This window comes from Pan troglodytes, chromosome 4, assembly GCF_028858775.2.
Source record: "Pan troglodytes isolate AG18354 chromosome 4, NHGRI_mPanTro3-v2.0_pri, whole genome shotgun sequence".
Lineage (NCBI taxonomy): Eukaryota > Metazoa > Chordata > Mammalia > Primates > Hominidae > Pan > Pan troglodytes.
Window position 1 is genome coordinate 80,544,520 of NC_072402.2, and position 18,979 is coordinate 80,563,498.

At 46.1% G+C, this 18,979-nt stretch overlaps 1 pseudogene; it reads right to left on the reverse strand.

The window, feature by feature from the left end:
* Positions 1-1,815: 1,815 nt before the first annotated feature.
* Positions 1,816-17,744, reverse strand: LOC471580 (large ribosomal subunit protein eL27-like; annotated as a pseudogene).
* Positions 17,745-18,979: the final 1,235 nt, after the last annotated feature.

An 18,979-nucleotide genomic window follows, 5' to 3' on the forward strand; every position in this document is an offset into this window, starting at 1 on the left:
AAGTGCATGCCATTCCTGGGAAGGAAAAGAATGCAGATGGATGGCATTTCATCCCTGGACTGACCCTGAGGACTCTGCTTGGAATGCTACTGCAGTAGCCTCCAGGAGAGGATGGAAAAGACCTCTCCTCTCTCCCCAGCTGATGGGGGTGGGGTGGGGGGAAACAGTAGAGATTGGTGGGGGTGGGGCAGGGGTGGACTGGGAAGGGGCACAAGGGAATGTTCTGGAGTGATGGTAGATGGTAGCATTGTATATCTTTTTTTTTTTTTTTTTTTTTTTTTGAGACAGAGTCTTGCTCTGTCACCCAGGCTGGAGTGCAGTGGCACAATCTTGGCTCACTGCAACCTCTGCCTCCCGGGTTCAAGCAATTCTCCCGCCTCAGCCTCCCAACTAACTGGGATTACAGGCGCCCACCACCAGGCCCGGCTAATTTTTTTTTTTTTTTTTTTTTTGTATTTTTAGTAGAGACGGGGTTTCACCGTGTTAGCCAGGATGGTCTCGATCTCCTGACCTCATGATCCGCCCACCTCGGCCTCCCAAAGTGCTGGGATTACAGGCGTGAGCCACCGCGCCTGGCCAAAAAAAAAAAAATTTTTTTTTTTGAGACAGGATCTCATTCTGTTGCCAAGGCTGGTGTGCAGTGGTGTGACCACAGCTCACTATAGCCTTGACCTCCATTTTGTAGAAATGGAATCTCACTATGTTGCCCAGGCCGGTCTTGAACTTCTGAGCTTGAGTGATCCTCCTGCCTTGTCCTCCAAGAGTGGTGGGTTTGGAGGTATGAGCCACCGTGCCTGGTTCTGGCTCTCTGAAGCCAGACTGCCTGAGTCTGAACCCCTGCTTTGCAGCTTACAAACTAGGATAACATCCCTCCATCTCTGTTTCCTCATCAGTAAAATGGCACCATGCCCAGAACCCACCTCACTGGAGAGTTGGAGGGTTAAGGATAAGTGTCTATTATAATGTAAATATTCAATACATGGAGCTATTATTATCTATGTGTGTGGTCATTTACATACATCATGTAAACAGAGGGATGTGTGTGTGTGTCTGTGTGTGTGCGTGTGTGTGTGTGTGTTTAAACTTAATCTGCACCCCAGGAACAATTAACATTTGAAGTGTCCTAAACAGGAACCCAGGTTCCAAAGGTGGCTACATAAGCACTTCAAATGTTTTCAAAATCTATCCCAGAAGGTTTGTTGAACAGCACATGGAATGTTAAAAATCATCTTTCAAAGGTGCAGTGAGTGGGTACTTGAGGTATGTGGTTGGCTAGAAATATCAAAGAGGCCTCACTCTCACACCTACAGGATATACAAATCCATCAGGCCCAGCAGTATAAACGCATCAGAGCAGAGAACGAGGCCTAAAAACCCTCCACATCACCAGACGGACTGCAGGGTTAGCTGGTCCTGCTGTCTCGTTGCGTCTTTTTGTTTTTGTTTTGAAACAGGGTCTTACTCTGTCACCCAGGCTGGAGTGCAGTGGCGCAGTCATGGCTCACTGCAACCTCCGCCTCCCAGGCTCAAGTGATCCTCCCACCTCAGCCTCCCTGGTAGCTGGGACTACAGGGGCGTGCTACCGTGCCCGGCTAATTTTTGTATTTTTAGTAGAGACAGGTTTTTGCCATATTGCCCAGGCTGGTCTCTAACTCCTGAGCTCAAGTGATCCACCTGCCTCAGCCTTCCAAAGTGCTAGGATTACAGGTGTGAGCCACCACGCCCAGCCTGTATCTAACTTAAGAGTAAAACTTTCATGCAAGGTATTGTGTGGAGGCCTGAGGACACAGAGTGGGAATCCTCCACAAAGTCTAAGAACAGGAAATATGACTATTTTTTTTTCTTTTGAATTTTTAATGACCAAAACAAAGCATCTAAAACCGCAGCTTCTGGAAGAACCACTTGTTCTTGCCTGTCTTATATCTCTCTTCAAACTTGACCTTGGCTTCTCGTGGGGCCTTGCATTTAAGAGCAGGGTCTCTAAAGACATCCTTATTGATGACAGTTTTGTCTAAGGGAATAAGATACCCACAGAATACCTTGTGGCTGTTAGGTGATTGTAGTTATAAACTTTCACAAAAGACTTGATCTTTGACCTCTTGAAGATCTTCTTTTTGCCCATGGCAGCTGTCACTTTGAGGGGATAGCGGTCAATTCCAGCCACCAGAACATGGCTGAAAGGGCTGTCTGAGGTGCCATCATCATTGCTCTTCACAATGACGGCTTTGCGTCCAGCGTAGCCTCCAGCCAGGACAAGCACCACCTTCCCAGGTTTCATGAATTTGTCCATTTTGGCAGCAATCACTCGGGCCTATAGCAAAGAGGCAGAAATTATGGGCTGTTAACAAAAGTCCAAGGCTCCCGCTGTCATTGTAAAACACCACTGCTGGGGAGGTGGTGGTGATGGAAGCAGGGAGCTATAGCCCTGCCTGCCTCTAACTGCCGGAAGCTACTGACACCAGAAGGACATCACCATTGCCGAATGGCCAAGTTGACTTAGGTCAATCTATGACATCCTACCAGATTTACTGGAAATTCTATCATAATTACATTATAGTTGATTTACTGGATATTCATGGTTATATCTGGGGGCCTCCTTGCTCATTCCTTAGAGCTGTGCGGGAGCCCAGGGCATATGAATTCTGCTGGTGGCCTTCTGTCCACCATGGCTGCTGCCTAGGAGCTCTTTGCCTGAGGTCTATATGTGTTAGTTTGGATTCCCCCAGAAGCAGGCTCTGGATCAAGGATTTGGGTGCAAGTGGTTTATCTGGGCAGTGTTCCCAGGTACCACTGTGAAATGATGGGGAACGGAGAAAGGGAAAACAAAGAATAACAGATACAGTAAGGAACGAGTGATTACTGTGGGCAACTGGGGCCAGCCCCCTGGGGACTCCCGAGAGACCATGCGGAGCATGTTTGGAATAGTCCCACAGAAGAGTGAGGAAGCTGGGGTACTGACAACAACTCCTCTCCCCACTAGTTGAGGGCGGGTTGCTCCTGGGAATCTGTTGGTGTGTGCAGGGACTGCCAGAGATGTGGGCAAGGGACCGCCTACTGCAGTCCATAGGGTCCGCTGGGAGATGGACAGCCTTCCTGCCACAGCAAGTCTGGGGACAGCATCTCTGACAAAGCCTCCAAGCCAGGCACCTGGCTGGCTTGGTCTAGCCTAGCCAAGCACACTGTGTAACAATCCCCCACCCAGGGGCCAGGCCTCTGCAACTTGCAGTAATGCCCAAATATTTAGCTGCTCATTCAAGGGGGTGGTACATCAAAATAAGAAAACAGCCAGGCGCGGTGGCTCACACCTGTAATCCCAGCACTTTGGGAGGCTGAGGCAGGCAGATCACCTGAGGACAGGAGTTTGAGACCAACCTGGCCAACATGGTGAAACCCTGTATCCACAAAAAATACAAAACTTAGCCGGGCATGGTGGTGGGTACCTATAATCCTAGCTACTTGGGAGGCTGAGACAGGAGAATAGCTTGAATCTGGGAGGTGGAGGTTGCAGTGAGCTAAGATCGTGCCACTGCACTCCAGCCTGGGCAACGAGCTGTCAAAAAAAAAAAAAAATTCCGTCTCAAAAAAAAAAAAAAATAGTATCATGGCTAGTTCAGGGCCTTGTATTTTTAAAGCAATTGTGTCAACAGGCTTTCATTTTTTCAGTCAAGGCAGAATTTTTAAATGTGGGGCTGATAATTTTCGGTTTCCACAAATTCTAAGTAATAGTCTCCCTCTTCTTCTCTGAGGCAGCTACAGTTTCTTACCTGTTTATTTTGAAAGGGATTACAGTGGCTCATGCCTGTAATCCCAGCACTTTGGGAGGCCAAGGCAGGTGGATCACTTGAGGTTGGCAGTTTGAGACCAACCTGGCCAACATGGCAAAACCCCACCTCTACTAAAAAATACAGGCTGTACACAGTGGCTCACGCCTGTAATCGCAGCACTTTGGGAGGCCTAGGCGGGCGGATCACGAGGTCAGGAGATCGAGACCATCCTGCCTAATACGGTGAAACCCTGTTGCTACTAAAAAATACAAAAAAATTAGCCGGGTGTGGTGGCGGCCGCCTGTAGTCCCAGCTGAGGCTGAGGCAGGAGAATGGTGGCAGAGCTTGCAGTGAGCTGAGATTGCATCACTGCACTCCAGCCTGGGCGACAGAGTGAGACTTGTCTCAAAAAAAAAAAAAAAAAAAAAAAATTAGGGGCCGCGCGCAATGGCTCTCGTCTGTAATCCCAGCACCTTGGGAGGCTGAGGCGGGTGGATAACCTGAAGTCAGGAGTTTGAGATCAGCCTGGCCAACATGGTGAAACTCCGTCTCTACTAAAAATATAAAAAAATTAGCCGGGCGTGGTGGTGGGTGTCTTTAATCCCAGCTACTCCGGAGGCTGAAGCAGGAGAATTGCTTGAACCCAGGAGATGGAGGTTGCAGTGAGCCAATATGGTGCCACTGCACTCCAGCCTGGGTGACAGAGTGAGACTCTGTCTCAAAAAAAAAAAAAAAAAAAAAAAAGCCAGGCGTGGTGGTGCGTGCCTTCCTGCAGTCCCAGCTACTCAGTTGCAGTGAGCCAAGATTGCACCACTGCACTCCAGCCTGGGCAACACAGCGAGACTCCACTTCCAAAAAATATATATATATATATTTATATATATATATATATTTATATATATGTATATATATATTTATATATGTATATATATATTTATATATATGTATATATATTTATTAGATTCCCAACATTTAACCATTTTGAACCAATACGACACTGCCAACATTTGACCACTCTTTACTACAAAAATGACATTTTCATGTGGTTCAAATTAAACATATGAATTTGAGGTGGGACTGGGGTATTGTTTATACCACATCTCTTTATCTTGCTTTTCTCAGTCTGCATTGTCTCATGGAAATTGCTCTGAATTGAGGTGGAGTTCTAATACATTTATTTATTTATTTTTATTTTTATTTATTTTTTTGCTCTGGCACCCGGGCTGGATTGCAGTGGTACAATCAGGGCTCACTGCAGCCTCAACTTCCCAGGCTCCAGCGATCCTCCTACCTCAGCCTCCTGAATAGCTGGGACTACAGGCACGCACCAGCACGCCTGGCTCGTTTTAGTATTTTTGGTAGAGACAGGGTTTCACCATGTTGCCCAGGCTGGTCTTGAACTCCTGAGGTCAAGCAATAGCCCCCTCCTCGGCCTCCCAAAGTGTTGGGATCACAGGCGTGAGCCCCCGCGCCCAGCCTCTAGTGCATTTTTCCACAGCTTCTCAAAGGGCACGTGCAGGGAATTGTGACAGTCTTGTCTCAAGCCCATTCCTCACTAATGCTTTCAGCTCCCTCCTACCTCAACAGAAACTGCCTGATTTCTCCCCAGTCCTGCTTGTGGGCTGCCTGTGCCTCCCCTTTACGAAGGGGAAACATTTTTAGATTCGCAAAGCCTGGGGGCCATGTCTAAATTGCCCTTCCTATTTCTACCAGGGAATCGAGTTTCATCCTGTCTTGGGGCTTCTGGGTATGGGGCTGATTTTCCAGAACTCTTGAAGATTTGACCCACACCGCCCCTTGCTTCACAGGAAATGGCAAAACTAACTAGATGATTATGTGATTCAATCCTTAATGTGGAGTTTTTATAAAATTAAAAAAAAAAAACCCACACAATGCCTTGAATATACAAAGCACCTCTCCATTCATCTCAGTTCAAGAAGTCCTGCCAAGCCTTTGAAGTACAGTAACATTCTCAAATGTGCACCCCCCCCCCCCAAATCGTTCACACTACAGAACACTATTCAGGAAAGAAATGTTTCGTGATTTTTTTAAAAAAATGAGTGAAAAGCCAAGAAATTAAACAGCCTCTGTTTATGGTAGGTGGTAAGAAAAATGTAACGTAACACGTACCATTCCCTGCCTTTTGCATAACCAGTTTGATGCATAGTTCTAATGTGCGAGCAGATTCAAAACTTGCTGGTTTTCTTCGTAATAACATAGCACATGCCAGGGAATAAGGGCTCAGTGTGTTCTAGGCACAAGGAGAACTTATTCTGGACTGACTCAAGCAGAAAGAAGCCAAATTGTGAAGACAAAGAGCAGCTTAGACGCGTGAATTCCAGCGCGACAGCCATGGCTGCTCCGTTCAGAGATGTAGTTCTGTGGTTAGGCCCCAACGGCTCGCATTTTTGGGTATTCCTCTACTTAAATCAGGTGGTTGAAGGTATTCGTGGCTCTCAGAAAGGACAGGCTGGGGAGAGGGAAGTTGTCCCGCAGCTGCAAGTTTCTTTGAGGCCTCTCTTTCCATTTTGGCTGCTGGCCAAATACTCATTTTAACTAGGGACCTACTGTAGGACACAGAAGTGATTGCCCCGGCGTGGTAGCCCTGCTGTCTACTTTTCACTCAGTAAATACATGCTGAAGAAGCTAATTCAGGAGGGTGAATTTAAACCATTAGGTTCGAGATTTGTTATATTATTATAAAAAATCATCTTTAATATTTGTGGATAGAGCCATCACCAGAGATAAAAAGGGCAGTTTGGGCCGGGCATGGTGGCTCATGCCTGTAATTCCAGCACTTTGAGAGGCCGAGTGGGGAGGATTGACGAAGGCCAGGAGTTCGAGACCAGCCTAGGCAACATAGCGGGACCCCATCGCTACAAAAACAAAAACAAAATTAGCTGGGTGTGGTGGTGCAGGCCTGTAGTCCCAGCTACTCCGGGAACTGTGAGGTGGGAGGACTGCTTGAGTCCAGGAGATCGAGGCTGCAGTGCACAGAGATCGCACCACTGCACTCCAGCCTGGGGGACAAAGCAAAACCCTGTCTCCCAAAATAAAAACCAATAAAAAATAGATAAAAGGGCAGTTTTATTAATAAAGAGGATAGGAAAGAAACTCCTCCCGAGCCCTGCGGATCTAACCGAGCACTGTCAAGGGAGGCTGTGTCTCCTGCTCCTCTCTCCGCACCAGTCCAGGCTCCATGGCCCATGGCCCACCATTCTCCCGCAGTCCCACCTGTTCCGGGGGAAGTCTCGACCTCCTTCTCCCCACACCCAGGCCCTATACCTGTGCCCCCCACCCTCCCAATCCCCCCCTCCATTATCCCTCAGGAGCCTTTGCTTTCTATTATGTTCTGTCTCCCAGTCCTTTGGTCTCTACAGACCCCGCCCGTTCAATGTGCCCTGGTCTAGCCTATCTCAAAACAAAATGAATGCCTGGATCCTACCTTCCTCTTCAAGCTACACTCCCCACCCCTATTCCCTGTTTTTATCAGCCTGACAAACTTATTATTTATTTATTTATTTTAAGAATAATCTAGCCAGATGCAGTGCCTCATGCCTGTAATCCCAGCACTTTGGGAGGCTGAGGCTGGTGGATCACTTGAGGTCCGGAGTTCGAGACCAGCCTGGCCAACATGGTGAAACCCTGTCTCTACTAAAAATACAAAATTAGCCGGGTTTAGTGGTGCATGCCTGTAATCTCAGCTACATGGGAGGCTGAGGCAGGAGAATTGCTTGAACCTAGTGGGTGGAGGTTATAGTGAGCCAAGATTGCGTCACTGCACTCAAGCCTGGGCAATGAGAGTGAAACTCCGTCTCAAAAAAATAATAATAATAATATTTTTTATGTGTTTATTTTTAGAGATGGGGTCTTGCTATGTTGCCCAGGCTGTACTTGAACTCTTGGGCTCAAGGGATCTTCCCAGCCTCCTGAGTAGGTGGGACTACAGACACGCACCATCGCGCCTGGCCAGCCAAACTCCTTAAAGCAGTGGTCCCCAACCTTTTTGGCACCACGGACTGATTTCTCAGAAGACAATATTTCCACAGACCAAGGAGGAGCAGGGGTTGGGTTGGATGGTTTCGGGATGAAACTGTTCCACCTCAGATCATCAGGCATTAGTTAAGATTCTCATAAGGAGCGTGCAACCTAGATCCCTCGCATGCACAGTTGACAATAGGGTTGCCGCTCCTAAGAGAATCTAATGCTGCTGCTGATCCGACAGGAGGCGGAGCTCAGGCAGTAATGCTCCATCACCCTCCCCTCACCTCCTGCTGTGCAGCCCAGTCCCTAATAGGCCACGGGCTGGGGGTGCCTTAAAGAGTCACCTTCATTTGGGTTTTCACTGCCCCATGTCACACTCACTTGTCAGTCCACTCCAGGCCACCAAACCCAAAGGACAGTGTTCAGGACAAGTTCTCAGCTTTTCTGTCAATTAGAACTGAGTGTGACAAACCAGGAAGAAGAGAATAGACACGGGAAGGCTCCTGTCAACGTCTGTCAGACCCAGCTTGGCTCCCTCTGTGGCCAGCTCTGTGGGCCACTGCCTTCTTGAACGCCTCTCTTCTCCTGATCTCCATGATCTTGTACTTCCTGGTTTCCTTTCCGTCCCTCTGGCTGCTCCTTCTCGGCCTCCCTGGGAGAATGGTCTTTCTCCTGCCCTCCATCGGTCTCTGTTCACTCTTTTTTTTTTTTTTTTTTTTTTTTGAGACAGAGTTTCGCTCTTGTTGCTCAGGCTGTAGTGCAGTGGTGCCATCTCAGGTCACCGCAACCTCTGCCCCCCAGGTTCAAGTGATTCTCCTGCCTCAGCCTCCCAAGTAGCTGGGATTACAGGGATGCGCCACCACACCCAGCTAATTTTGTGTTTTTAGTAGAGACAGGGTTTCTCCATGTTGGTCAGGCTGGTCTTGAACTCCCCCCAACCTCAGGTGATCCACCTGCCTCAGCCTCCCAAAGTGCTGGGATTACAGGCGTGAGCCACCCCGCCTGGCTGTGTTCACTCTTAACCCTCTTCCTGGGGGAGGTGGCCTTCATTACTTCGTGTGCACAAATGACCTCTAAATTCTTACCTCCTGCCTATACACAGATGACCAACAAATCTCATCTCCTGCTTCGACCCATATCACAAGACTCAAATGTCTAAAAGCACTGCAAACTCAACACATTCAAAATTAAACTCATTTTATTCTCTCCAAACTGGCTTCTCCTTCAGAACTCTGTGTCTTATAAAATGTGTGTGCCATTTGCTCAGTTGTCTAAACTAGAGATCTGGGAACTATTCTAGATGTCTTGTTTCCCCTCACTCCCTAGCCCTAATTGACCCCCAAGGTCCACTGAGTCCACCTGCTGCCTGTCTTGAGTCCTTCCACTTCTCTCCATCCCACTGTCACCACCCTGCACCCTGCCGTCCTGTGCTGTCACCTGGACTCCTCTATCAACTTCTCTGATTGCGTCCTTCCTGTTTCTCTCCAATCTGAGCCCCACTTTGCAGCCAGAATCTTTCTAAAATGCCAACCAGATCATGCCACTTACATACAATTCTTTAAGGCCTCTACTTGCCCTTAGGATAAATACGACTCCTCAGCCCCTCAGGTCCCAGCCTAATAGGACCCTTCATCACTAGGCCCCTGCCTGCTTCCACATAAGAAAAGCAATGATTAGAAAAAGCTTGAGAAAGGAACCCAAGGATAGAAGCTATGGTGCATTGTTCAGCATCAGTTTTCAGGGAAGTGAAGGGGGTCTCATGGTAAAGCAATGTAATCAGACCTTGGCTTTGACCTTGTACTTTATCTCAACTTTTATATTAACATAATACTAGTTTTATTATAAATATTTTATCTAGTTTATTGCAGCACTATTTATAATAGCAAAGACTTAGAACTAACCCAAATGCCTATCATGATAGACTGGATAAAGAAAATGTGGCACATATACACCATGGAATACTATGCAGCCATGAAAAAGAATGAGATCATCTCCTTTGCAGAGACTTGGATGAAGCTGGAAACCATAATTCTCAAAAAACTAACACAGGAACAGAAAACCAAATACCATGTCATGTTCTCACTCATAAGTGGGAGTTGAACAATGAGAACACATGGACACAGGGAGGGGAACATCATACACTGGGGCCTGTTGGAGGTTGGGGGCAATGGGAGGAAGAGCATTAAGACAAATACCTAATACATGCGGGGCTTAAAACCTAGATGATGGGTTGTTAGGTGCAGCAAACCACCATGGCACATGTGTACCTATGTAACAAACCTGCACATTCTGCACATATATCCCGGAACTTAAAGTAAAATAATAACAATAATAAACAAACAAAAGATTTGGGAACCAGAGAACTAACTGTTGGGACCTTCAAGATGCAGACATTTAATTTTATATGTGTCAATGAAGCATGCATGAAAAAGACAAAGATGAAACAGTGTGTAGTATTAGGAAAAATTGTCAATATGACCCAGGAAAATTCACAAAAAGAAAAGAGAGAAACTGATTATTTGGTTTGTACTGAAGTGGACTAATTATGGGTTATTTATATAAACTGCCAGTCATGTCTAGTTACCCCATGGCAAAACAATGATTATCATTAAACATTAAACCATTAAAAATAAATATATAAATATTTTATCTATTGAGTACCCCTATTTTATTTATTTGTTTATTTATTCATTTTTAGAGATAGGGTCTTGTCATGTTGGCCAGGGTGGATTCAAAGTCCTGGGCTCAAGCAATCCTCCCACCTTGGCCTCCTGAGTAGCTAGGACTATAGGTATAGTCTAGCTATGCACCTGGCCAGCAAAACTTATATTGATGTCGTTTCTCTTGCAGTAAGTATCAAGAGGGGAATTTGAAATACCCATTTTTTGACTAGATATTACATATAATTACTTGAGTATTTTAAAAAGTAGTCCATGAAAGGTGCATAGTACAATGTTGGTCATAGGGAGTGCTTAGTAAATGTTGACTATTTTTTCTAAAAACTATTTTTATTTCTAGAACTACTTCCTTGTGTTTGGGTAAATGGTAAAGGAGAAAGGAAGAGTGGCTTTTATCAATGATCAGTTTTCCAAGGAAATTACATTATGCAAATACTTTATTCTTTATCTCATTTAGTAGAAATCAATGTTGCCCCTCCATGTTAGCCATTTTTTCTTTCCTATTAATTACATCACAGATCTTATTCTCAGAAATAGATCAAATCAAACTGAATTTGTCTTTGCACTCATACTACAAGAATACATTTACAAAAATCTCATAAACACAAATCGTCATAATCATAATAATTATATTGTGGGCCAGGGGCAGTGGCTCACGCCTGTAATCCCAGCACTTTGGGAGGCCAAGGTGGGTGGATCACAAGGTCAGGAGTTCAAGACCAGCCTGGCCAACATAGTGAAACCCCATCTCTGCTAAAAAATACAAAAAATAAGCCAGGCGTAGTGGCGGGCACCTGTAATCCCAGCTACTTGGGAGGTTGAGGCAGGAGAATCACTTGAACCCAGGAGGCAGAGGTTGCAGTGAGCTGAGATTGTGCCATTGCACTCCAGCCCAGGCAATAGTGTGAGACTGTTAAAAAAAAAAAAATCATATTGTGAGGTATATTAACTGACATAAGAAAATGTCCATAATATTTTCTTTTTTTTACATTAAAAAATGTTTGTGGGTACACAGTAGGTATATATATTTGTGGAGTACATGAGATATTCTTTTTTTTCTTTTTTTTTTTTTTTTGAGACGGAGTCTCACTCTGTTGCCCAGGCTGGAGTGCAGTGATGCGATCTCTGCTCACTGCAAGCTCCACCTCCCGAGTTCAAGTGATTCTCCTGCCTCAGCCTCCTGAGTAGCTGCGACTACAGGTGCCCACCACCACACCCAACTAATTTTTTGTATTTTTAGTAGAGACAGGGTTTCACCGTGTTAGCCAGCATGGTCTCCATCTCCTGACCTCGTGATTCACCCACCTCGGCTTCCCAAAGTGCTGGGATTACAGGCATGAGCCACCACACCCGGCTGAGATGTTCTGATACAGGCATGCAATGTGAAATAAGCACATCATGGAGAATGGGCTATCCATCCCCTCAAACAGTTATCCTTTGTGTTACAAACAATCCAATTAGACTCATTTAAAAATGTGCGATTAAGTTATTATTGGCTATAGTCACCCTGTTGTGCAATCAAATAGTATGTCTTGCCAGAATATATTCAGTGAAAAAAGTATGAATTTAAAAATCATGGCCAGGTGCTGTGGCTCACACCTGCAATCCTAGCACTTTGGGAGGCTGAGGCGGGTGGATTGCCTGAGCTCAGGAGTTCAAGACCAGCCTGGGCAACACAGTGAAACCTTGTCTCTACTAAAAATACAAAAAATTAGCCAGGCCTGGTGGTGGGCACCTGTAGTCCCAGCTACTTGGGAGGCTGAGGGAGGAGAATTGCTTGAACTCGGGAGGTGGAGGTTGCAGTGAGCCGAGATCATGCCACTGCACTCCAGCACTCCAGCCTGGGCCACAGAGTGAGACTCTGTCTCCAAAAAAAAAAAAAAAAAAGTCAAAATTCTAGTTTAATTTACATAAATGCATGGAAAAGTAGCAGGAAAACATTCCCAAATGTTAAGATAAGTTATCTCAAAGCAATGGATTTATTGGTCATTTTTTTCTCCTTTTTATATATTATTTTATTTTTATTGACACATTAGATGTTCATATATTTGGGGTTCTATATATATATATATATATATATGTATGTATGTATGTATTTATTTATTTATTTATTTGAGTTGGAGTCTCGCTTTGTCACCCAGGCTGGAGTGCAGTGGCTTAATCTCAGCCCACTGCAACCTCTGACTTCCGGTTTCAAGCTATTCTTCTGTTGCAGCTTCCTGAGTAGCTGGGACTACAGACACCTGCGACCACACCCAGCTAATTTTTGTATTTTTAGTAGAGATGGGGTTCTCCATGTTGGCCAGGCTGGTCTCAAACTCCTGACCTCAAGTGATCCACTTACCTCAGCCTCCCAAAGTGCTGGGATTACTGGCATGTGCCACCACACTCGGCCTCTTTATATATTTTTTAATTGAACTTTTTCCCTACAATGAACTTGTGAGTTAGCTATTGATTTTTTTCCCTTTGGTTGCGAAAGAGAGAAACCCAAATTGATTATGCTTTAACCAAAGGGAGAATTTGTCATAAGGATCCTGTTCTATCTCAGAAACTCAATGACAGGAAATAGCAAGGCCTCACCAGTTACTGGAACCAGAAATGCAAATGCTGCCTACGTTCTTTCTCCATCTCAGGGGCTTCTCTCAGTTTGTTTACTCTGTTTCCTCCCCACTTTCTCTCTGGATCAGTTTTCTCTGGTCCAAGTGAGGGAAAATGTGCGTCCTAAAGCCCCTGACTTAAAAATTTATAACCCTGGGACTTTCAGATCTAAATCTCCAGAGTAAGGATTGAGAGTGTCTCAGCTGGGATAAGTACACAGCCCTGAGGCAGTCACCTGCAGACAGGCAGAATCATGGCGCACTGACATGGCGGCTTCCATGGTAATCATGTGTGGTGTGCGTGTGTGTGTGTACTCTTCTGTACACACACATACATGTACTGTCCACACACACACACGTACCCCCCACACTATTTACAAAGCAATAGTCTTCACAACAACATGGAACTTTATCAAAATTAGAAAAGAAATCTTTAAAATCTCATAAATTGTGTATAACATTGTAAATCAGCATTTATTTCTACCTCTCATTTTTAAACACCTAAACTCATACTTTTTTTTTTTTTTTTTTTTTGAGATGGAGTCTCTCCCTGTCACCCAGGCTGGAGTGCAGTGGCTCGATCTCAGCTCACTGCAACCTCCACCTCCTGGGTTCAAGTGATCCTCCTGCCTCAGCCTCCCAGGTAGCTGGGATTACAGCTGTGCACCACCATGCCTGGCTAATTTTTGTATTTTTAGTAGAGATAGGTTTCCACCATGTTGGCCAGGCTGGATAATACACTCATTCTTAATTAGTGGTCTCACAAATTCTCTCTACTAGTCACAAAATGTAGACAGTATCTTCTTCAACCGTGTCATTTTAGAGAGGATAAACTCAAGCCCAGAGGGGTGAAATGACTTGCCAAGCCACCCCCCCAGGGGGTTCACGGAATGTCCTCTCAGCAGCTTTCGTGCCAAGTGCATTTCTTCTCCCCTGCCCAACCACCCATCCTTCATTCACCCTCTCCACACCGAGCTTGGGCCCCAAGACTATTCAGAACAAAGTCTTGGACGCACAGTGGACCTGGTGGTCCCACAGCACTGCTGCTCTATTCAGCTGCATTTCCTAGACCTGGACACCCACTGGGTCTCTTCAGTCTCTTTTCATGCATAATTAACTGTAACTCACAGATCATAGGCAGGGCAAAGGTATACCGGAGGGGGGTAGGCATATTCCAAACAAAGGGAGCCTCCTACCTCCAAATGTTACAGATTGTTCATCTGGGAGTCCAAATACCTGAACACATACCTCCACGTATGTATTTTTAGTAGAGATGGGGTTTCTTTTTATTATAACATTTTATTACAACAGGATGGAGACCAGGCGTGGTGGCTCACACCTGTAATCCCAGAACTTTCAGAGGTCAAGGGAGGAGGATCACTTGACCCGGGAGTTTGAGACCAGTCTGGGCAACATAGGGAGATCTCATCTCTACAAAAAATTTAAAAAATAGCTGGGCAAAGTGGTGCATGCCTACAGAACCAGCTACTCAGGAGGCTGAGGCAGGAGGATTGCTTGAGCCCGGGAGGTCGAGGCTGCAGTAAGCTGTGATCACGCCCCTGCACTCCAGCTGGGCAACAGAGCAAGACCCTGCATCAAAGAAAAAACAAACCAGGATGGCAAAGATGCTAATTAACAGGAAGAAAAAAATTACTCAGTAGGGCAGACAGCCTCTAACATGGCTCCCAGGGTTCATGGCTGTGTAATCTTCTCTATCTTCTCTCCTTGTGTATGGGTGAACCTAGTCACTTGCTTCTAACAAACAGGACATGGCGCAAGTGATTAGATCACAGAAGACTGTGATACCTCTTTCCCTTTTGTGGAGCCCTTGGTTTGAGAAAGGGAAGCTGTCATTTTGTAGAGCTGCCCTATGGAGAAGTCAATGTGGCATGAAAGTGATGTCTCCGGCTGACAGCCATTGAGGACCTCAGGCCTCCCAATGGCCGCATGAATGAGCTCAGAAATGGATCCTCCCCCATTTGAACAGTGAGCCAGAAACCTGGTCTACAGCCCCACACCAAACCTTGACTGCCGTTTTGTAAGAGATCTGGAGCCAGAGGATCTGGTTAGGCCATCCCGCCTTACAAAAACTGTCCCACAGAAACTGTGAGATCATAAAAATTGTTTGGTTGTTTTAAACTACTAAATTTGGGGGGTAATTTGTTATGTAGAACAGTTGGCTAAAACACTTAGTCAGCAGCCGCCTCACGTTGAGAACATGTAAATTTCATGAAGGAAGGTTACTTCTTGCTGAGCTGGAGACTAAGCTGAAAGCGAAATTTAAAGTGGAAAGATCTAGTAGAGCTGTACCTACACATCTGGTGGTAGGTAATTTTGCCACAGTCCTTAGTAGATCACCAAGGGTTTCCTAATACAGAATGTAATCTATTTTTATTTTATTTTTCATGATTCTTTTGGAAACAAGGTTCTTTTTAAGGAAATGGGTGTGCATTGAAAATTATTTTTGTTCTGTCAACAGAATTGTTAAATAAAATATGAGTCACTAGGCAGGGTGGCTCACGCCTATAATCCCAGCACTTTGGGAGACTGAGGCGGGAGGATCATTGGAGTCTAGGAGTTCAAGATCATCCCGGCCAACATAGTGAGACCCGTCTGTACAAAAAACAAAATATTAGCTGGCCTGTAGTTATTTCCAGCTACGTGGGAGGCTTCAGCCCAGGGAGGTTGAGTTTGCAGTGGGGCATGATCACACCACTGCACTCGGCATGGGTGACAGTGAGATTCTGCCTTTAAAAAAAAAAAAAAAAAAAAAAAAGATTCTGAGCCTATATCTGTAATTGTTTAGGAAAAATGGATTTCCTCTATTTTCAGCTAACACAGATGTTTTTGATCATAGTAGCATATTGTAGTTATCAATAGCATAAACTCGGACCCCAGACTACTTAGGTTCCAATCCTGGCTTTGTGACTTTCTAACTATAACTCTGGGAAATTAATTAATCTCTCTTTACCTCAGTTTCTCCATCTGGAGAATGGGGATAATAGTGGTATGTACCTCATAGGGATTTTATGAGGATAACATGAATTAATACATTTAAAGTTAGCCTGGGCAACGTGGCAAAACCTTGCCTCTACAAAAAATACAAAAAATTAGCTGGGCGTGGTGGCACACACCTATAGTTCCAGCTACTCAGGGGGTTGAGGTGGGAGGATTGCTTGAACCCGGGAGGCAGAGGCTGCAGCAAGCTGTGATTGCACCCCTGCACTCCAGCCTGTGCAACAGAGTGAGACCCTGTGTCAAAAAAAAAAAAAGCTTCAAACAAAATAGTGTGCAGCATATAGTTAGTGCTATGAGGTTAGCTGCATGTTAGGAGAAGGTCAGAGAGGCACACTGGGTGAACCAGTTTGCAGAATCTACCCTAGGAACACTGCACCATGCAGTGAAAGTTCATGTAGCAAACACCCTCCCTTCCAAGTGCTGGACAGACTAACACCTTAAAGTTTACACAGGAGAGAAACCGTGCTTCCTCTGATTCCAACTTTGGAAAAACTTGGTCATGGGTATTTTAAATAGTTAATGTGGCCAGGGACAGTGGCTCATGCCTGTAATCCCAGCACTTTGGGAGGCCAAGGTGGGTAGGTCACCTGAGGTCAGGAGTTCAAGACCAGCCTGGCCAACATGGTAAAACCAGTCTTTACTAAATATACAAAAAAGTTTAGCAGGGCATGGTGGCAGGCAGCTGTAATCCTAGCTACTTCGGAGGCTGAGGCAGGAGAATTGCTTGAACCCAGGAGGCAGAGGTTGCAGTGAGTGGAGATCATGCCGTTGCACTCCAGCCTGGGCAACAAAGCAAGATTCTGTCTCAAAAAAAAAAAAAAAAAGTTAATGGATGTGATTTCTTTCCTGTGTAATGCTTTTAATTTATACACCATCATAAAAGACACTACAAGTATTTTTTGTTTTGTTTTGTTTTGTTTTGTTTTGTTTTTAAGATGGAGTCTCACTCTGTTGCCCAGGCTGGAGTGCAGTGGAGTGATCTCGGCTCCACTGCAACCTCCACCTCCTGGGTTCAAGTGATCCTCCTGCCTCAGCCTCCCAAGTAACTGGGAGTACAGGTGCCCACCATGCCTGGCTAATTTTTGTATTTTTAATAGAGATGGGATTTCTCCATGTTGGCTAGGCTGGTCTTGAACTCCTGACCTCAGGTGATCCACCCACCTCAGCCTCCCAAAGTGCTGAGATTACAAGCGTGAGCTCGGCATAAGACACTGCAAGTATTAAGAGCAGAGCAGGGCCCTGAAGGACTCCTTGTTCCCTTTCCCCCACCTCCCTTTACTAAAGCTCCTCTGGGAAGAAGAGTCTGTGGACAGCAGGGCAGAGGCAGAGCCCCTTGCTCCCTGGGACTGCCCCTGAGTCCCCTGAATATGTGCAGAGGAATGTCAGCATTCCTGCCCTGCAACCCATAATGTTGACTTGGGAATCTGAGTAGAGGAGACCTATGTCTCACTCCCCATTGGTAGCCCCCAAAAGAGCACATTTCGTAGAATTCCCCACACACCATGGAAAGGGCTGGTAGGGTAGATGATGGGGTGGCAGGGCCGGGGGGCATATCATAAGAGAAGTCCGAGGTGGTCTAGAGTGGCAGGGGAGAAGAGCAAGATGGTTTCCATACCGCCAAGAGTGGTCTGGAGGAGCGGAGAGAGGGTCAAGGAATCCGAAGGGTCTTGTGCAGGACGGGGACATGCAACCGCAAAGGCCAGGAGAGAGCCGCCTTCTACTTTTCTCTCATCTGGTCCTGAGGTCTTCCTCCAGAGAGTGGCTGTAAACTAGCCGAGCCCTGACAGGTCTTCAGGAGATTTGATCACGATGTTTATGATGTGCCTTTTAGGGGACTCCTCTCAATTTTAGCAGCGGACCTGATGCCTGTGTCCAACTCTCTATCAGCTGTCCCTCTCACAGGATAGACTTGTTTATCCTGGCAGACACCCTTGCGGCTCTTGTCTGACCTCTGTCCAGTTTATTACTGCCAAGACCACCACTCCCTAGGAGAGCCCTGGCCGGGAAAGGAGCTGGGTTCTGCGTGGCAGTTAGGTGAGATGTAAAAGTGACATCTCAATGAAACATATGAAATAACAGAAGTAGTTTATGACTTACAGATCCCAGAGGGAAGTGGGTGACCGCCTCACACACAGGGCTAATGGAAGGAGGGTGCTATCTTGGGACATGTGCGCTCCATCAACAAGTGGGGAGCAATAGACAGACAGGGAAACCTGTGGGTTTGGGCTCCAGGATGTTCCTCGGGTGAGGTTCCTGCAGGGAGTTCTACCTGGCAGGTTAACAGCAAGCAGGTGGCAGATCTCCGGAGTCACAATGGGACTGCAGCATATATACCAAGTGCAGTGCGGGGATCAGTGGGACCAATGAAGTGGGTTGTATCCTGTTGTCCCTGGGAGGGAGTGGTCACCAGGTAGTGGTTGCATAAGGCAGACATCTGGATCCATTGCATTGAGGAACTGGGCAGAGGCAGAAAATGGGAAACTGGCCGGGCGCAGTGGCTCACGCCTGTAATCCCAGCACTTTGGGAGGCCGAGGCGGGCAGATCACAAGGTCAGGAGATCGAGGCCATCCTGGCTAACACGGTGAAAGCCCGTCTCTACTAAAAAATACAAAAAAAATTAGCCGGGCGTGGTGGTGGGCGCCTGTAGTACCAGCTACTTGGGAGGCTGAGGCAGGAGAATGGCATGAACCCGGGAGGCAGAGCTTGTAGTGACCTGAGATCAGGCCACTGCACTCCAGCCTGGGTGACAGAGCGAGCCTCTGTCTCAAAAAAAAAAAAAGAAAATGGGAAACTGTGTCAAGGGTGACTAAACCTTGCCTCTGGTATGGGGAAGTCCACTTGTGTTCAAAATGAATGCAAAGTAAAATTATAGGAATTCACTACAAAGCTCCTTTCTCATGCCACGTCTTAGTATGGTTTAAGAGGATCTCCCCTTAAA